The sequence below is a fragment of the Barbus barbus genome, assembly GCF_936440315.1.
Source record: "Barbus barbus genome assembly, chromosome: 37".
Classification (NCBI taxonomy): Eukaryota; Metazoa; Chordata; class Actinopteri; order Cypriniformes; family Cyprinidae; genus Barbus; species Barbus barbus.
The window spans coordinates 17,185,848-17,204,657 of NC_136715.1; positions in this window are offsets into that span (position 1 = coordinate 17,185,848).

Consider the following 18,810-nt stretch of genomic DNA (forward strand, 5'->3'; position numbering starts at 1 on the left):
GTTTGTGCTCACAAGGGCCTCTTCCTGTTGTCATTTCAGCAGACATCTGAGAAGGACCACATTTCATGCTGACTCCTCTCCAAGTTGCAGAGCGGTAAATCAGCACAATCTGTCTCCATTTGAAATTCATTGCCAGTAATATGCACAGTTATAGTGCATATTACTGGCAAAAGGAGGTGACATCACACATATAGGAAAATAGTGCTTTATAATTTTGGCCATCATTTTGCCATCTGGGACAAATTTGTGGAATTGTAAATGATTTCTGTCATCATCGGGCCAAATCGATAGGCTTGGATCTGATGTAGATCCCAGTTCAAATTGATTTCAATGGGGTTGACATTTCTTTACTCGTTACAAGATTCCTGATCCAATTTTGGTCGATCTATTCCTTTAAGTCAAGACACTGTAATCTCAGTTTCACATTCTGTATGGCATATGCTTGATGGTGGGTCTGTGACATAAGTATTTCAGACGTGAATGGCGTGTCCCCCTTCTTCTCATCTCTGTTTCTCTGTCTCCCTGCTTTGTGCTCTGTATTTCAGTGTTGTGTTACAAATATCGATCTCTCGTGCCATTGCGATCGATTTTTTTCTGCTCTCAGCATTCAGTTAGCTTGAAACTGCAGTGATAGCCATGCCAAGGTCACTTCTGATCTCTGTCCCAGATACATGTAAAGACAATATTTTGTATCTATTTTGGAATTAATGTATCTTTATTTTTCAGCAATACATTGTCAAATGTTTGGAATGCACAGTAAATGAATGTAAAATTATTAATAAATTAAAAACTTATTGAAAAAATTAAGTTTGAGCGCGTCATACAGAATCATACCTGAAATAGAAAACTACAGTAATACAGTAATATTCCTTCATCACTTCGGAAACGGTAGACTTCCACACAGACATGCGCTCACATCAACGGATCTTCCACATGAGAAGAGTTTTAAGAGGTCATACCCACAGGGTATTTATCGTAAATACGTTCATTTCATAAAATAGTTATAAAACTGGTCTTAAGTAAAAAAAAATGCCCATGGAAATCAAGGGCAAATATTGTCCATTAACAGAAAAGTTGCACAATTCAAATACTATTACTTGAGTATTTCTTACTCAAGTAAATATTAAGTTTCTATAATAATATATATTATTAACTACTTGTACTTTTACTTGAGTAAAGTTTTTCGATACTCTACCCAAGAAGAGAAGTCTCTACCAGCCTATCCCATGCATTTTGAGAGTGAATTATTTTGTCTATAAAGGAAGACATTTGTCAACATTCACTTTTTTAGGTTGATGACAGGCCATTTTGACTTCTAAATTGAAGGTCTTCTCCAACGGCTAAATATCAAGCCACTTCCACATCTCCACAAAATGTATGTTCTAGGATATTTTTGGAGTGCGGCCCCTAAGTACAGAGCAAAGCTTTTAGGATAAGGCTGTAAAGGGGAAAGGTAAGAATAGATTCGACAAAGATAAATCCAGTCTTCTCTAAAATGGAAATACTTTTGTGTCTGCAAAATGATGTTATTCTTATCGTCATATAACACTTATCTTCATATAAAATATTCTTTGCACAGAGAGAAATTTGCATATATTCGCCCGATACAAATGCTTGTATATGAACTAACTACTTGTGGACGGGGCCACAAATGTGCCCAAATGATGATTGATGATCAGATAATGTCAGAACCTTTTATTTGGTAAAAAATACCTTTTAGATTAAAGGATCCTTTGAAAGCAGCAACATTTTACTGATGAGAACTATGACTCACACCGGTTACCATTATTATACAAAGAGAAAATGTAGTGTATTTAGTCTTTGATCTAATCTTTGCTTTAGGACTATAAAAAAATCTGGCATGATAGAACTTTAATAAGAGCAGACGTCTTTTTTTTTTGCTTGCTCTGTCTTTCTGTTTTGCATTCAGAGTGGTCTGCTTTATTCATGCAAACAGCAACAAGCTAATTACTTTAAGATGTGCTGAAATTTATTTTAGGCCAAACCTGACACATTTTTGTAGCTTTTTAGAGCAGCAGGGCTTCAGTTTCAATTCAAAGCAGCTCAGGTCTTCTGTTTCAGTGCTGATCTGCTCTCAGAGATTATGTAGTGTATTTAGACTTTGAACAAATCCCTGAATAGTATAATGGGGTGTTTGTTTTATTTTGGTGGTGCGTGAAACCCGGGCTGTTATACAGTGTTTTAGGCATTAAGGCAACTGTAATCAAAGCAGCTGTTTTGGTTTGTACCATCTGTCCACTGAAAATAAGAAGGGACAGATTTATATTTGTCTTTTAAAAGGTTAATCATCTCATCTCTAATGCTCATCCACCACATAATCAAACATCTAGCACTTTACTCTTCAGTGTAAGCCAATTACCTTCTTACAGGTAATATGATCAACCTTTGCCCTGCTAAAAGTGTGTGTGAGTAAAGTTTAGTTTGTGTGGCCATTGTGAGTGTGTGTGTGTGTCTTCCTCAAACCTTTTTTCTCTTTTCCACATCATGAGCTCATGAAGTATTCATGCTCAGCACTGTTCTAATTCAGTTCTCTTTCGCTCCTGCGGTGGACAGTTCAATATCACCTCTCATCCATCTCTGTGTCGTTCGTCTGAATTGCTCTTATTTCACAGTGACTCTCACTCTCACGGGTACAAATCAATTTGATTAAAATAATCTCTCGAAATTTCATGAGTTTCACTCTTGGGTTGATCTGAAGAGTGGCCATTTATTCAAGTTCTTGATATATCCGGTATTGCTATTTATTAAAGGGATAGTTCACACAAAAATGAAAATTCTGTCATTAATTACTCACCCTCTTGTTGTTCTAAACCTGTATGTCCTTTTATTTTTTGATGAAATCAGTACAGGCACAGTTACAGACTCTGGTAACATTGATACCCTTTCAATACTTTAGACAACAAATAAATTGCTTAAGTGCACTGATGAAATGTGACTAGAGCTTTCAGTAGTTTCATTAATTGAAATTCAATTAAGAAATCTAATTGGCAAGAGTTGGTTTTTGGAAGTCATTTGACATATGATAGACATTGGATACTTATGTTTTTGCTGCAGCAGCCATCTGATGGTCTTCTCATTAAATATTTGTACAAAAATGCAATATTTTTACTTGTTAAGCTTCACTTATTATATTTCACCAAAAATAGTGATTTTACTGTTATTAAACATTCCATTTTGATATTTGATTTATAGATAAGTTACAGAATAAAACCGTTATCATATTCACTAAACATATTTATAAATGTCATGCATGAACATAATAACTTTTGCTGTTTATTAGCAGCACATTGTTGTCCAGGTTAACGATCAAAATGATATCATATACAGCATTACTTTTTTAGTACTAGTATCATCTGCACAACTCACAGGAAGATTGGATTTGTTTACACCTACTTTCATTAAATTATTCACTACTGGGCAAACTTATGTAATTAATATAAATGAGAAATACAAATATATTTATATTTATATTGTATACTGTTTTTTTTTTTCACAAAAAATATTTGTCATGTCACATGATTTTACTGCCCCATTGATTAAATGAAAAACGTTTTTTTTTTCAATAACTAACCCCATTAATCTAACTGCTTCCTCTGGTCGTTAAGGGTCCTCAGAGTACTAAGTGAATAAGTATCAAATGAGCTCAAACAAACTGAAACTGTCTTGGGCTTTCCCCTGTTTTGGCCTTGTCCTCTAGCACTGCTGAGCTGAAGGGCAAACTCCCTGGCAACATTTTATTTGCTGCAGTATTCATCTTTACAAGTGCTTGGAGAAAATTCCAATCCAGTCACGTTTCCTTCACTCCACCATGGTGCAGGCTGACACTGGCCAAATGCGGTACATCCTCAAATATTGAACATTCATAGAAAAAGATGGAAATTAAAGCAATATTTCAGGTCCAATATAAGTTAAACTTAATTGACAGCATTTGTGGAATAATTCTGATTCGCACAAAAAATAATTCCTCCTTGTTATCTTTAAAAAATAAATAAAAGTCCAAATCAAGGTTACAGTGAGGCACTCACAATGGAAGTCAATTTTGGAGAATTTAAATGGGAAATTTTGAAACGTACAATATTGTAAAAGCACTTTTATTAATGCTTCTGTCGAAACTTACTTAGTTACTTAATTTTTACAACCATTTTTGTGTTTACAGTGTTATGATGGAAAGGTAGTTGTAAAATTAAGTTGTAAAATCTATTAAATATTGAGCTATTGTTACACATAATTGAGATGGCAATTTATGATATAATGTTAGTTCTAGAATTAGTCACTATCACATATATATATATATATATGGGTGGTGATGGCGCAGTGGATAAGACACATGCCTTTGGTGTGAGAGACCCGGGTTCGAATCCACTGTGAGATACCAATGTGTCCCTGAGCAAGACACTTAACCCCTAGTTGCTCCAGAGGCGTGCGACCTCTGACATATATAGCAATTGTAAGTCGCTTTGGATAAAAGCGTCAGCTAAATGAGTAAGTTTAAATGTATATATTGTATGTATAGGCCTATATGGTGCTTTTTTTTTAGCATTTTTGCATTTTCCTTGACAGGACAGAAGTGATATGACAGGAAGTGAGTAGGAGAGAGACATGGGGGGTGGGAACGGAAAAGGTCCACGAGGCAGATTCGATCTCGGGACACCCAAATTGCATCTGCACAATATGTTGCCGCACTGCCCACAAGGCTATTGGCACCGACTATATGATGCTAAGTTATAATACATGATGCTAAGTTATAATACATTATAATACATTTCTCAGCTCATTTTGGGATTTATGGTATTATTTTTTATGCAAAGTTTTTGTAAAATATAAATTTACACAGAAAAGGTCAATAAGTCATTTTTCATTTCCCAAACTGAAATCATGTTCACATGCATATTGTTTAGATCTTGTGGCTGTACTATTACAGTTTTTCTCAGTCGCTTTGGTACATTTCTCGAATCATCCTTGACCTTTGCAAAACAGCACTATGGTACATTTCTCAAAACAACTCGTACAAATACCAAAACACCATGGATTACCTGCAAAAGCCAGTCTCTTGCTCAAAATACTTAGTTCATCTCTCAAAAATAAATATTTGTGTCAATGAACATGTCAGTGCCATCAGAAAGACAAGTCCTTATGTCATTGTGTACGGATAAGACAGTCAAATTGCTTAGTCATGTTGTCAGTATAACAGTGTACTCTGGAGGGATGTTCTGATGTAATCTATGGCTACAGTTTGGATGACAGTTACTGTACTGAAATGCAGAAGGCTGCACTTCTTATGTATGCCATATTTCCTTTCAAAAGTACAAATTTACACATTACTGTATGTGAGATATTGATTGAAAACGATGTTTGAATTATTGAGAATACGGTCGATCTCCTGATTTTTAGCTGCACCCTTCAGACATTGTAAGGCCATGATTGACAACATTATTTCATCTGATATGCACCTCTGTCCTTGGCCTCTTCTTCCTCTTCCTCTGTTTTGCCTCTGTACACTTCCATGCATCCTTACTCCTCTTCTTCCTCTCGGCTGTTGTCCCTGATCGTTTTCTGGATGTTCATCCATCGTCAGAATTTGTACATTTTGTATTGTCCTCTGTCTATATATGCTTTCCAATTGAAGGGTCATGAAATGCACCTTTGAGCTATTTCAGAGAATTGGTTTATAATTGGTTGATCTATATTCTCTTCATTAGTGAGAGTCAAGATTCACTTGCACAATTCATGGCAAATTTACAAAAAGTCTAATAGAGATAGATAGAAATATGCTTGACAGTTTATGACAACTAGATCAACCATTTTGCATTTAATGACTTATACGATGAACTAATGACTGGATGTTTTGAGGGGTAAGACAATAGCACAGAGATCTATATAATACATTTTGATCAACATGACATAAGCAATTGATAATGTAGTAAACAGCAGAGAATTGCACATAATCATTTGCATGAATGTACCAAAGCATTTGCAACTTGTTCAAAGAAATGAGAAACTGCTTTTTTGATGTGCACAAGTGACACGATGTGAAGGCTGAACAGGTAGTTTTGAGAATTTCAATTCTGATACCAAAGCGACTGAGAAAAACTGTAAATATACCATTTGCGTCCATTGCAAGTCCCACACTTTAACCCATGTTTCTGCTTTTGTTAAAAAAAGTTTACTTTCATGGTAATCAACATTGTTCCACAAATGCTACCGACTGAGCTTAACTTGTGTTGAATCTGGAACATGCCTTTTAACACGAAGAGAAATTGGACTGAAAATGCCACAGTTCCCGTTCATTCCTCTAATATGCAGCCAAAACAAATAAAAAGCCTCTTCCTCCCTGAATCCACCTCTCACTTTAATAGCTCATAGAAGAATCTTGTATAAAAAGCACACGTCTGACAGTGACCTGAATTACAAGCGCTTCGTACTGAGTCATTGCCTATGCCATTTCACACAAAAAGCCTATCAGCAGCACTCAGAAAGGAAGAGGGGACTTACAGAACTATCTGACTTATTTATGTAAGCATCCAATGCATCATGCTGCATGCACAATACTGGTAGGCCAAGGTCCCAGCCTATAGAGACAGAGTGCCCTCAGATAACCTCCACATAGTCACAATTCATTATTCACCCTCACTGAGCACAAAGAGCTCATTCTTTCTCCCCTCTCCTCTCTCCCTCTCCCTCTCTCTCTTTCTGTTGTGCTCTTTCTTTTCCTTTACTCTCTGTCTCGCTCTGTTGTTTGCTGTTTATCCCTCCTCCCCCTTAGTTACAGTTGCTACCTTGTGTATTTGTGAGCTCTGTCTCTTTCTGCAGTGTTGGTCATAATCATTCTAAGTGGTCTTTCTCTGCCAAGTAATATCCATCGCCAGGGGCTTAAACTTAAGTGTTGTGGAAAATACAGGAATCAAGCCAAGATGTCAACAGTGAGTTTTCTTACAGTAAATCTCCATATAGCAGTGCTAAAATTCAGAACATAAGAATTGGCTCCCTTTCTGTTCATAAGCTTGAATGAGAATTAAATTTTTTACACCCCACAGGAAGTTGAATTGGGATGACAGGAAGAGAAATGTACTGTATTGCAATTCGAAGAAATTTAAGAAAGTCACTCCACAGAGGAATTTCCTTAGTCACCTTACGTGCCTCTGGCCTATACCTACCTTTTTTGAAAAAAATGTCCAAAAATGTACCTATACATGCAGTTCACTGCGGTTTCTAGCTGAAATCAACACTAGTAAAGCACCAACAACTTTTATTCCTTTTCACACAAATTATGATTACAGTGCAGATTATCAATGAATAAAGACTTATTTTCACATGGTTCCTTGCACAATACTATGACCTCAAAACACTTTTACCATAGAGCATGATTTGTAAATTAGGACACTTTCATGTTTGCATTACATAACCAGTTCCATATTAATGGCTTTTATGATAAAAGTAAAAAGTAAGCATGCTCGGTAGCTCACCTGATAGAGATGCAGACACTCTGGTACAAGTCCTTTGAATTCAGAGTCAGGATAAAATACTTGTAGATGCAAATTGAAATGCCATGTTAATGTTATCGGTTAGGATTAGTGTAGGTGGTACAGCATTTTTGAATGCATTAAACTTTTAACACCGGACATTTCATTTCCAAAGTGGTGCAATACGTACAACTGCCAGTGAATACAGAAAATATAGAATATTGTGTGTGTATGTGTGCTGCTCACATCATTGAAGCTATATAAAATGTAAGATAAAATAAATAAAGGTATTAATTTCTGTTGTAAACTCGGTTGAGATGGTTATACACTAGAGGTTAGACTACTGTCACAGCTGTTGTGTGGTAGTGGTTAACTGTAATGATCTTATCGGTCAGTTCAAACGTCTCGGGTTTTGCTGAGTCACATGCTTCAAAGAAAGGATAGAAGAGGCCTGTAACTTATTCTAATCCCTTTGTTTTGCTCCTGCTCCACTTCTTCTTCTTTACCTGAACTTATGTGGCTTTTCTCAAGCTGCACTTTAGCCCTTGATCTATTTTCATTTTTCTCTCAGGTAGTATTTCATATGTATACTTTTTTCACAAATGATCCGTATGTCTAATTTATGACTTTGTCATTTGCAATTATTTCAATTATGTGACCTCAGTTGATAAAACCTCAGTTATGAAGATTATGTAGAGATAAACACCATTTGTTTTTGTTTTGTTTTTCAACATGGAATTAATGAAATAGTTCCAGAAAAAATTAACTCTAACCATGATTTTATTTTTCCATAATGAGATTGGTAATTGACAGCAAAATGATAACAGCATTAAAAAAATTCTTAAATCAGCCATATGAAGAAAAATCTAATCTTACTCTGAGACATGGAGCGTAACAGAGCAGTGGAGGGAGAGAGGGATTATGCAGGTGTACGGAAAAAAATGTCTGCCAGGAAAAAGCGGAGTGTGGTTTGGACACATGCTGCAACTTTGTCACTGCAGCTGTTCTAGTTCAATGGAGAAGGAAGAAAAATTCTTCTTAAAGGCACAGTGTGTGATTTATTCGAATGTTTTCATTTGCACCAGATGTGATTTTCTCACAAGATAATACCTTTAGATAAGTCATAGTCTTTCTTCAGCCATAATAACAGTTTGAAAATAATAAAGGAGCAAACAAACCATTTACAGGCTCTGGATATGCTTCCATGTATCACTGACCATCAGCGTTAATTGGCAAGAAGTATATATTTATATTTATTCATTTAGCTGACGCTTTTATCCAAAGCGACTTACAATTGCTATATATGTCAGAGGTCGCACGCCTCTGGAGCAACTAGGGGGTTAAGTGTCTTGCTCAGGGACACATTGGTGTCTCACAGTGGATTCGAACCCGGGTCTCTCACACCAAAGGCATGTGTCTTATCCACTGCGCCATCACCACCCCATATACGTATGAATTCAAAAGGGAGATGTGAGAATTCACCAACACCTTCCCAGCAAAATAAATCAAGAGTTTAGAATCACAGTATGCCTCATTGCAAAGACATTTAATGACCTAATATTGATGTAGCTCCGGAAATTAAAGAGGCGAGAGGCTCCAATGTGTTTTGTTGGACTTTACTTTGAATCACACTACAGCAGAACCACTGTGGCATGAGCAGCAGTCTCGGCGGACCCGGCTAGCTGCTGGTTGTTTTGCGGCTCTTTGGGTCTAGACAATGGAATGGGCCCCTGAGGGTAAATAAATGCTGACTCACACCATCCTTGTTAGCGTGTAGGGACACAGGCAGTGCCCTAATCTCTCCATCCATCACCCGCTCTGTGATTCCATAATGACCTGTTTTACCGCCTCTGTAAGGTCTGTGGAGCCACAGTCTCCATGCCAGTTCCTCCACACAGATGGCCAGAAATAACATGTTTTGTTGTAATCACTCATGAGGTCCATTTTTCTCTGGTTATTATGGTGCTTGTGGACCTACTCAAGGTTGATGATGAAATCTGCAGTCAATGGTTGCCTGATGCTTGCAGTATTTAAATAGCATTTGCTGGGGAAACCCCTCTCAGAACACTGGCTTTGTGTTTATTGGTCTATATAATGTGCCAATATGCCATCAAAGTCTCAAAATAATGACATTAGATGTCAAGGTGTTGTATGTAATACAGATGCTGATAAAAGTAAATGGCCATTGGTTCGTTGACAGGTTTTTTAATTACGCAGCTCTTTTGAATCTATGAATAAGCACTGTTGCAATGTGACAAGTGTGAACGTCAACCTGTTGTGTGATGCAACAAAACTAATCAGAATGTTTGAGTTTTATTATAGGCTATATGTGAAGCAGGATTTTGCTTTACCCAGCACGATGCTGCATAAATAAAAACCAAGCAATCAAACAAAATGTTCTTTTAATAAGGGTTATTATTGTAAACTAAATTAAACTAAACTTAGCTATAAAAATGTTGCTTGAAATAAAATAAACTAAAAATATTAAATAAAAATATTATATTTATTTTAATGTATACTATTTTTCTTTCATTTTTATTTAACATTAAGTGCTAAAATGCTAAAACTAAAACTGACATACAATTAATAAAAACTCAACAACACAAAAAACACAAACACACAACAAAATTACCAAAACTGGAAATGTAAGATGTAAAATGTAAGATGTAAATAATAATAAAAAAAAAAAATAGAGAATGGAAAATATAAAAACAAAACCAAATCCAAAATATTAAAACTAATTTTAATAGGATCTCTATAATACCAACATAAGACTGTCTTTATTATTGTTATTATATTTTATAATTTTGAGAATTTCAATTTTGTGTTACAGCATTATAAAACAGCCTATATTTACGCAAAGAACAAGTAAAACTAAAAAGCAACATTTATATTTAATGTAGGCCTATATTGCAATATGTATTAAAAACCCATTTTGAATTTAGGTATTTTCTGCAGAAAAGACATAAATTCTTTGCAAGGCCTGAAATAAACCAGTGAAAATTTTTTCTCTATATTTTGTTATTTCTTACAAATAAACAACATCTTACATTTCCAGTTGTCACTTTAATAAATGATGAATAAATGCAAACAAACAAAACAAAGCATTTGGTAATATTGTTTTGTGTTGGCGCTGTCCTGTTAGTGGCTGTATTGTGATGTGTGAGACTGCATTGACTCATCTCTCATGTAATGAAAAGTGGTTATGGTTTCCATGGCAACTGTTTATTTTGCTTCATAAATTAGGAGACTAGCTAATGCATAACATTCAGAAGGGCTGCTACTACACTATTAAAGCATATGAGAAAGCGATAAATCAAACATCAAAGTATAAATAAACTGATCCTACAGTTAACACACAAAACAGTAATCAGACTGTTATGGATAGAGCAATGGCAATTACAGTGTTTCGAACCGTTTAGTTATTTTGAGGCAGGGTTTGACTGAACAGGCATGCATGTGTACGTGCTTTGAATAAGCAGCCCGCACAGATGGACGAGCGGTATGCGTTTTAGGAAGCACTCAAACATCACAGCGATCAGGGCCCTGCACCGCCCCATGCTGCAAAGCCACATTAAGCAGGCTTAGCTGAATGTAGGTGAAAGGGCTTTCTCTCTCTCGCGCGTCCCGAAGCAGCTCCCCGCAGAGGAAGGAAAGAGTGGGGGAGGGGACCTTGTGGTATTCTGAAAAGCGGGAAGAAAAGATCATGGCGATTTTAGTTCTTACTGAAGGCAACTTGGCAGGTTTGTCTGCACCAGGTGAGTCACGGCACACGGCCCGCATGTGCTCCCAAGAAAGGAAATCATTATTTCAGGAATCCCCACACATAAAACGGCAAAGTAAAACGCCACACCGTTAATGTCAGACTACTTTTTATATAAGGAACAAGCCCTGACAGCACGAGGAAGACGATTTTGCTCCATCTGAGAGCTTGCCGATTAAAATCAACCCTTGGGTTGCGTAAATGGAATGAATCCTGGATTTCCTGTGGCTGCGATAGCAATGTAATCAATCAAACATTTGTGTTGTCTGTAACAGATCGTGACACCACAATCAAGAATGTTATCTGTGCTGATCATAATGCAAACATTCCTCATGATTAATGACTGTCTACAATGTCCTGAAGCACTGTGCTTTTTTTCCACCCTTTTCTGTGAAGCATCAAGCATCATATTAAAAGAATTTAAGCCGAATCCTTTCTTTGTAATTTAATCTTTTCTATTAAGTTTCGTAAATGTACGACGTCATTATGTGTGTGTGTCACTAAATTGCAATAATTAAACGTCATTATGCATACTGTTTATTATTAACATATAAAAATTCGATAATATTTACAATTTTGAGTAAAGGCCCATTCATACCCAGGACAAAAACAATAAAAATAACTGTAACGACACAGAGGAACAATATTGTTGAAATCATTTCCTGAACTATTTGTTTCCAGCTGATAAACAATAAAAACATGATAGCCAATTAGAATCCTTTAAAGAGCTGGAGCATGTAAAGTGGCAGGCGATAACAACCGCGTACACTCATAGTATGCTCATATGTAATAACGAAGCTAATATAGTCATTGTTATAATTGTCTTTATAGTTATCGAGAATATAGTTAATAGAATGTTTAAAACTGACTAAAACGAATGAAAATGATATGATGAAATACTAAATCTAAAGAATATTTTTGGGAAAAGACAAAACTAAAACTGTGTAAACACTAATCTTTCACTGCTTTATTGAGATTTTTCAGCTTCTTCTTTGACTAGCTGTTGAAATCAATACCCCAGCTGTTAAGGTGCAGTAACATTTAACATTGCACTGTGAAATTTTGCGGGCAAAAATCAGTCATCCATGCAATCGGGTGTTTCTCAAAGATTTCGTTCATTTTCACGTTGGTCACGTGAATTCGTCTGGCTAACCAACAGATGGCTGATGGTGACTTCTATGTGAGCTGTGCTGTATACATCGCTACGCTATTAACTGTAGTCAATCGACCTTTCTTGTCCATGAAAAGCAAGTGCACCTTTAGTGTCGCCACCTAAAGGACCCGCCAATTAGTGCAGTCAATTCCATGCATATCTTGCTGATGACAAAATTTATGTAGCAGTGCATAATTCTCTATACTTTTACACCTCTTTACAGCAGTTAAGATCACCAAGTACCATTTGCTCAGTAGAGCTAAAATCAGTTTGGCTCCATCCTTCACTTCAGTCATTCATTATTGCCTTTCACTGACAGCATGTTTCAACAGGAACCAGTTTGAGACAGAACAAACATACCTGGCTTGTCATTTACTTCAATAGACTGGGCCACTTCACAGCTTTTCATTTAATGGGTGTCCTGTCCACACTACTAGATGTGAGGGGAAAAACATGCTTTTGTTCAGTCGCCTGCCAATTTTGATTTTGATTTTATTGTTGCATGCTGGGAGCTAATTAGTGTGTTTGGTTTTAGTTTTTTTCCAGATTTGAGTGACATTTGGAAATGAACAATAAATCTTTTCGCAAAACTTTCCATTGCTCCTGATTTTCATGAGAATGAATCATATTATTTAGAATGAAGCTCTGACACTGTTGCTAAGGAAACCATGGCTCTGGTTTTGATTGGATGAGCTGTATCTAGGCAGCGAGACAGTTCACATCATTGCTGCTCTTTACAACATCACATAATGAGCATAATGCAGCACAGAGAGCCCAGCTCCTTTGATGTGTTCAATAGAATGTTTTGATGTTGTTGCTATTTCCTAACTTTTTTTTATCACATATGGGACAGATATGTAAGAGTGGAGTCAGAATGATTTAATGCAGTGGTTTTATTTCAGGGCCTATATGGACCCTTTTCCCATTTCTGGTATTCTCAGAAGTGTAAGTCATGATAGTTGGGTAAATCTCTATAGTGATGAACGGAAACTACAACAAATATAGTTTTTGTGGTCCCATTTGCCCCAATAGTAAAAAAACATATAGTGTCATAAATGTACATTAATTAAATTAAAATATGATGTTTACAATAACATGTTAACAGATCAGACAGGTCACGACCCACCAGTTGAGAACCACTGATACAAATATACAGAGGTGTAAAAAGTACTCAAAACTTTTACTCAAATAAAAGTACAAGTATCTGGCCAAAAACATACTTGAGTAAAACGTAAAAAAGTACTACTTTAAATTGTACTCAAGTATTCAAAAAGTAGAAGTACTTTTTTTTTTTTCTGACAGACATACAGAAGTTTGGTTAAGAGGAGAAAACGGAACAAAATGCAATGGCACAGGTCAAACACTGTGCCATTGCATTTTGTTCCGTTTTCTCCTTTTAACCAAACTTCTGTATGTCTGTCAGAAAAAAAAGTGATTAAAAAGGAAACTTTAAAGGGATTAAAAGGAAACTCCATCCTTTCCACACTCATGCCATCCCATAAATACTGTATATATGAGATGGCATGAGGGTGGAAATGATTTAGATATAGATGATTTAGATCTTAGTTTGTTAGATGAAAACAAACTTTGTGTTGTTTTTTTCTTCAGAAATGTAATCAAGTAAAAGTACAAGTAGTCAGTTTAAACTGTACTTGAATAAAGTAAAAATCCCCCAAAATAATACTTAATTAAAGTAATCAAGTAAAATTACTCAAGCATTTACACCTCTGCAAATATACAGCATGTACAATCACCTCTCGATAAACGTGATCCCTTTTCTATATTTACAGCATGGCCAAGAACAGAATATATGGATTTGTGGTTTCAACCAAGACTTTTCAGGGTACAGATCAGGGGATATTTCAGGACAGTCTTCACCTCACAACACCTCCAGGCTTTCATATCTCTGTCCAAACAGAGCATCTAAGTAGTCTAGCATTGACATATTATTTTTGCTCTGTAGAAAGATCTCAAGTCCTCGCTCAAGGCTGCAACGTTATGATTCATAGACATAAGCGCTAAGAGGAACTGAAATAGCTTCTCATGTCAACTTCTGCTTATGGACAGCACCGCACACAGCTTGTGTAGAGTCCATACATGGAGGAATACTAACCAGTATGGCTTTGTTTCTTCTGTAGGACACAAATAAGATACTTTGAAGATTGTTTGAACTGTTTGTGTCCATTTGCTTTCATTGTATGGACACAGAGACATTTCTTTAATATCTCCTTTTTGTGTTTTCAGTGTAGAAAGTCATACAGGTTTGGAGCAATACAAGATTAAGTAAATGATGGAAGAATTGTTATTTTTGGGTGAACTATTCCTTTAAATCCAGTGAGTGTCTTTAAACAAGGACTTGTCCAGCAGTGTCTCAATGAATATGAGTTATAGTGAGGAAAGTTACAGAGGAAACAGCACTCCCACTCTGAGGTGCCTCACATCTTGAGCTCAGGGTCTCGCCGCAGATTCAGGCGAATTTGAAGAGATGTTCTAACCCGTCCTCCATCCAGGTCTGGCAGCACACCCACGCTTTCTGTGGGCTGTCTGTGTGCATATTTATGTTCCAGTAATGCCTGAGAAGAAACATGAGTCACAAGAGGGGGAGAAAGAATAAAAATGTGGCATGGTAGCCCACACTATCAGTCTTGTTATAAAATAGAATACAGTACTTTGGATTATTTCAGTATTTGCGTAGACTCTGAAGGCATGGTTCACCCAAAAAATTTCTCACCCTCATGTCATTTCAAACCTGTATGACCTTCCTTCTTCTGTGGAAGACAAAATATGATATTTTGAAGAATACTGGTAACCAAACCGCTATTGACTTTCAATAGGCCAAAACACACACACACACACACACACACACACACTGAGGCATTTCTATTAGGGATGCAACCATTAACTCAACTCACGATGCAATACGATTCACGATTACATGATATGATTTTCTCACTTTTATTTTCTTCAAAATGAGACTCACGACAAGTTATAAATGTAAAGGTGTCCTTTTATTATTTCTCAGACAAAAGGCTGCACATTTCTTTGTGAAATTTAAATATGTGAAATAACAAAACTAAACTGAAATGTTAAAACAAATCCCAAATCAAATAAATAAATAAATAATACAAATAAAAGTTTCTTATAATCACTTCTATATGATATCTTGTTCCATTCCAGTAGTTTTGTCATTAAAATATATGTTCAAATATTGATAAATGCAGAGGGAGTAGCAACCATGGGGAAGTCGTGGCCTAATGGTTAGAGAGTCGGCCTTGTAATCCAAAGGTTGCGGGTTCGAGTCTCGGGCCAGCAGGGATTGTAGGTGGGGGGAGTGAATGTCCAGCGCCCTCTCCACCCTCAATACCACGACTGAGGTGCCCTTGAGCAAGGCACCGAACCCCCAACTGCTCCCCGGGCACCGCAGCATAAAATGGCTGCCCACTGCTCCGGGTGTGTGTTCACGGTGTGTGTGTTCACTGCTGTGTGTGTGTGTGTTCACTGCTGTGTGTGTGCACGTTGGATGGGTTAAATGCAGAGCACGAATTCCGAGTATGGGTCACCATACTTGGCTGAATGTCACTTCACTAACCATGAAGTTTTATTTTACAGATCTCTGGAATACTTGAGTAGACTGGAATACTTTTTTGTGTAACAATTAAAATTTTAAAAGAATGTCTAAAACAATTTTAAAAAGTCACAGTTTAATCAATAATAGCATAATGTGAAATACAGTCTACATTAAAATAAATAAAATCAAAATAATGAGAAATAAAGCCACAACTACCTTTTTTTTTTTTTTTACTCTGAGGAAGAAATTATTTAATTTGTCCATTTGTTTGTTTTACTTACTGATAAATAAGCATTTAATAATGTAAAGTCAGCCAACCAGACTCTCTGCTTCACATTAGGGTCCTTATCAACCTGTCAAAGTTTATTTTGCATTAATGACTAAGCCACAAGTGTAATCCTGCTAGTGCCTATTTACCATGTAATTAATATTCATGAGTGAAGGAGTTTTATATATATACTGTACCTCCTAGTTCATAGGTGAATGCATTCACAATATTAAGCAGCAACATATGGTTTTCAGGTTTTTGTGCTGCAGACGGGTATTTAAAATAAAGCAAAACTCTCTGAGAAAATGTAAAGAATGAAGAGTAAAAAGAGAGAACCTTGCACATATATTGATGGTTTAGTCTCAGGAATCAATTCCTCACGCCGGGCCTTCAGACAGAGGCTGTCAGCGGGCCGCCTGGCAACCCTTAGCAGGAACTAAAAGAAGGTGACTTCCCTACGGATTTCTACTGCCTTTAAAAGTGTGTGTGTGTGAGTTTCAGACTTGTTCACAATCTCAAGGTCAAGGATGAGAGGCGTGTGTTTCCTCCCCCACTGATTAGTCAGCCTCCATTACACACACACACACACACACTTCTAGCAGGGTGACTGTGTGTCGCTTTGCCAAAGCACTTAGTATGATGAGCCTGGCCAAACGCTTGTGTCTACGTGCACCGAAAAACACAAGAGGATGAGCGCTGAGGCAATTCTGCCTGTCTCAGCATAGCACCACAAATCTGACTAATTTTTTTCACCGTTTTACCATTGCCGTCACATTTTCTCTTTCCTTTGCTTTGAATCTCATTTACACTTTCACTCTCACTTTACACCCTGACATTTTGTGCTCTATTTCCAGAAGACACCTCATTGTGAGACCAAAAATAAGCAGCGCTTGCTGATCTTCATTAGATTTCACCCCAAAATATTTTGATTCTAAGCGCCTGCCTTCATCTGATTAAACACGGTTCTGTGTTCCCACATTCCAGTGGTCCGGAAAGATATCATAAACTTTTTTCCAACAGAGTAAATGGGAAATGTGGGTTGCTGTTACTGTCTGACTTGATCGACTTTGTGCTCTGTTGCAGGAAAATGTGCCCCCCCCCCCCCCCCCCCCCCTTCAAGACAATATTCCCATTGAATCCCGCCAGTGAAGATCCATATCTTACATGGTTACTCAGAAAACAGAGCGTAATATTGCTGAATGAAATGTATGTTTTCTATCGATCATAGCAGCAGTAATTCAACAAATGATGATCAAATGATGGGGAAAAGCATTGTGGCTGGCCATATATCTGGATGTGAGGTGTAGTGAACCAATTTTCAGCTGGATAACTGTTGATTAGGATCTATTCAGGTCTGGATCACAGAAGGCAAATAAACCATGTGCTATGTGCTAACAAAATAACTGAAAAAAAACAATCAAGAAAGCACAGATTTTCAATTAAGCACTTATTTTTAAAAGTATACTTCGTTCATTTTATTATGTAGCAAGAATGCTAAGATCGATGTTAGTATTGTAGTATAGTACTACTTGTATAGTAATATATTTGATTTGTAGTAGTATACTTGTATATTATATCAGTAGTTCTTGGGACTTTTCTAAAAGTGTAAGTTTAAGTGTACTTTACATGTAACAGTAAGTTTACGTCTTAAGTTTGTACATCTTATTTTGCATGGAAACAATACTGTGAACTTTAATTTACTAGCTATATATTTCTAGTGCACTATGAAGTAGGCCTATACCCTGTCAACTACTTGTTTTTAAGAGTTTTATACTGCAAGTATACTTAAATGAATTTAATATCAGACTTTTTGTTAACTATTTATATTTTGTTTTTGCACTTTAATTAGAAAGGAATCTTAATCATGCAATACATTTCTTAAGTCTCGATCAAAAGAGTAAGTACAAATATAGGCAAAATACACTTTTCTGTATACTTTCAGTATGTACATCACTTACTGACACTTTTTTTCACACATTTTATTTGTATATTTGAAAACCAACCGTGTCTGTTCTTAATAGGTTTCTCTTGGGAAACACTCTTTTATTTGTATTTCCAGCACAAAGGACTTCGCTAAGTACCATTTCCAGTAAGTGTTTGCTAACTCAAAGCTTTGCCGCTAATAGATTAAATTGCCTGAGCTAGCTATCAGTCACTCACAGTGATTTATTTCCAGGATGAAGCTTGATCTCTCTGTAGACACGAATGGGGCTAAAACCCTTCTAAGGAGGCGAACATAAACGGCGACATATCAAAAACCTGTTTTGCCGGGTTTGGTTCCGAGCAGAAACTCTGTTTCATCCTCCTCCTTTTCAGCTTTTGGGAACTATGAGAGGAATTTGGGTCAGCGAGAAGACTGCTGTACCTTAAGATGGAGGTTCCCCCGCCTTTTCTCCACCAGCAGCTTTAAAATATAGATGATGTATTACCGCTGCGAGCTCCCGGAGGCTGCCAAGACTAGCGCTAGCGTGGGGGAGGGGAGACGGGGAAAAAACCTTGTGCTTTGAAGCTTAGCTCTGTGTATTCACTGCTCATCTCAGAAATATACGGCTAAATGAGATGGTACAAAAACGATAA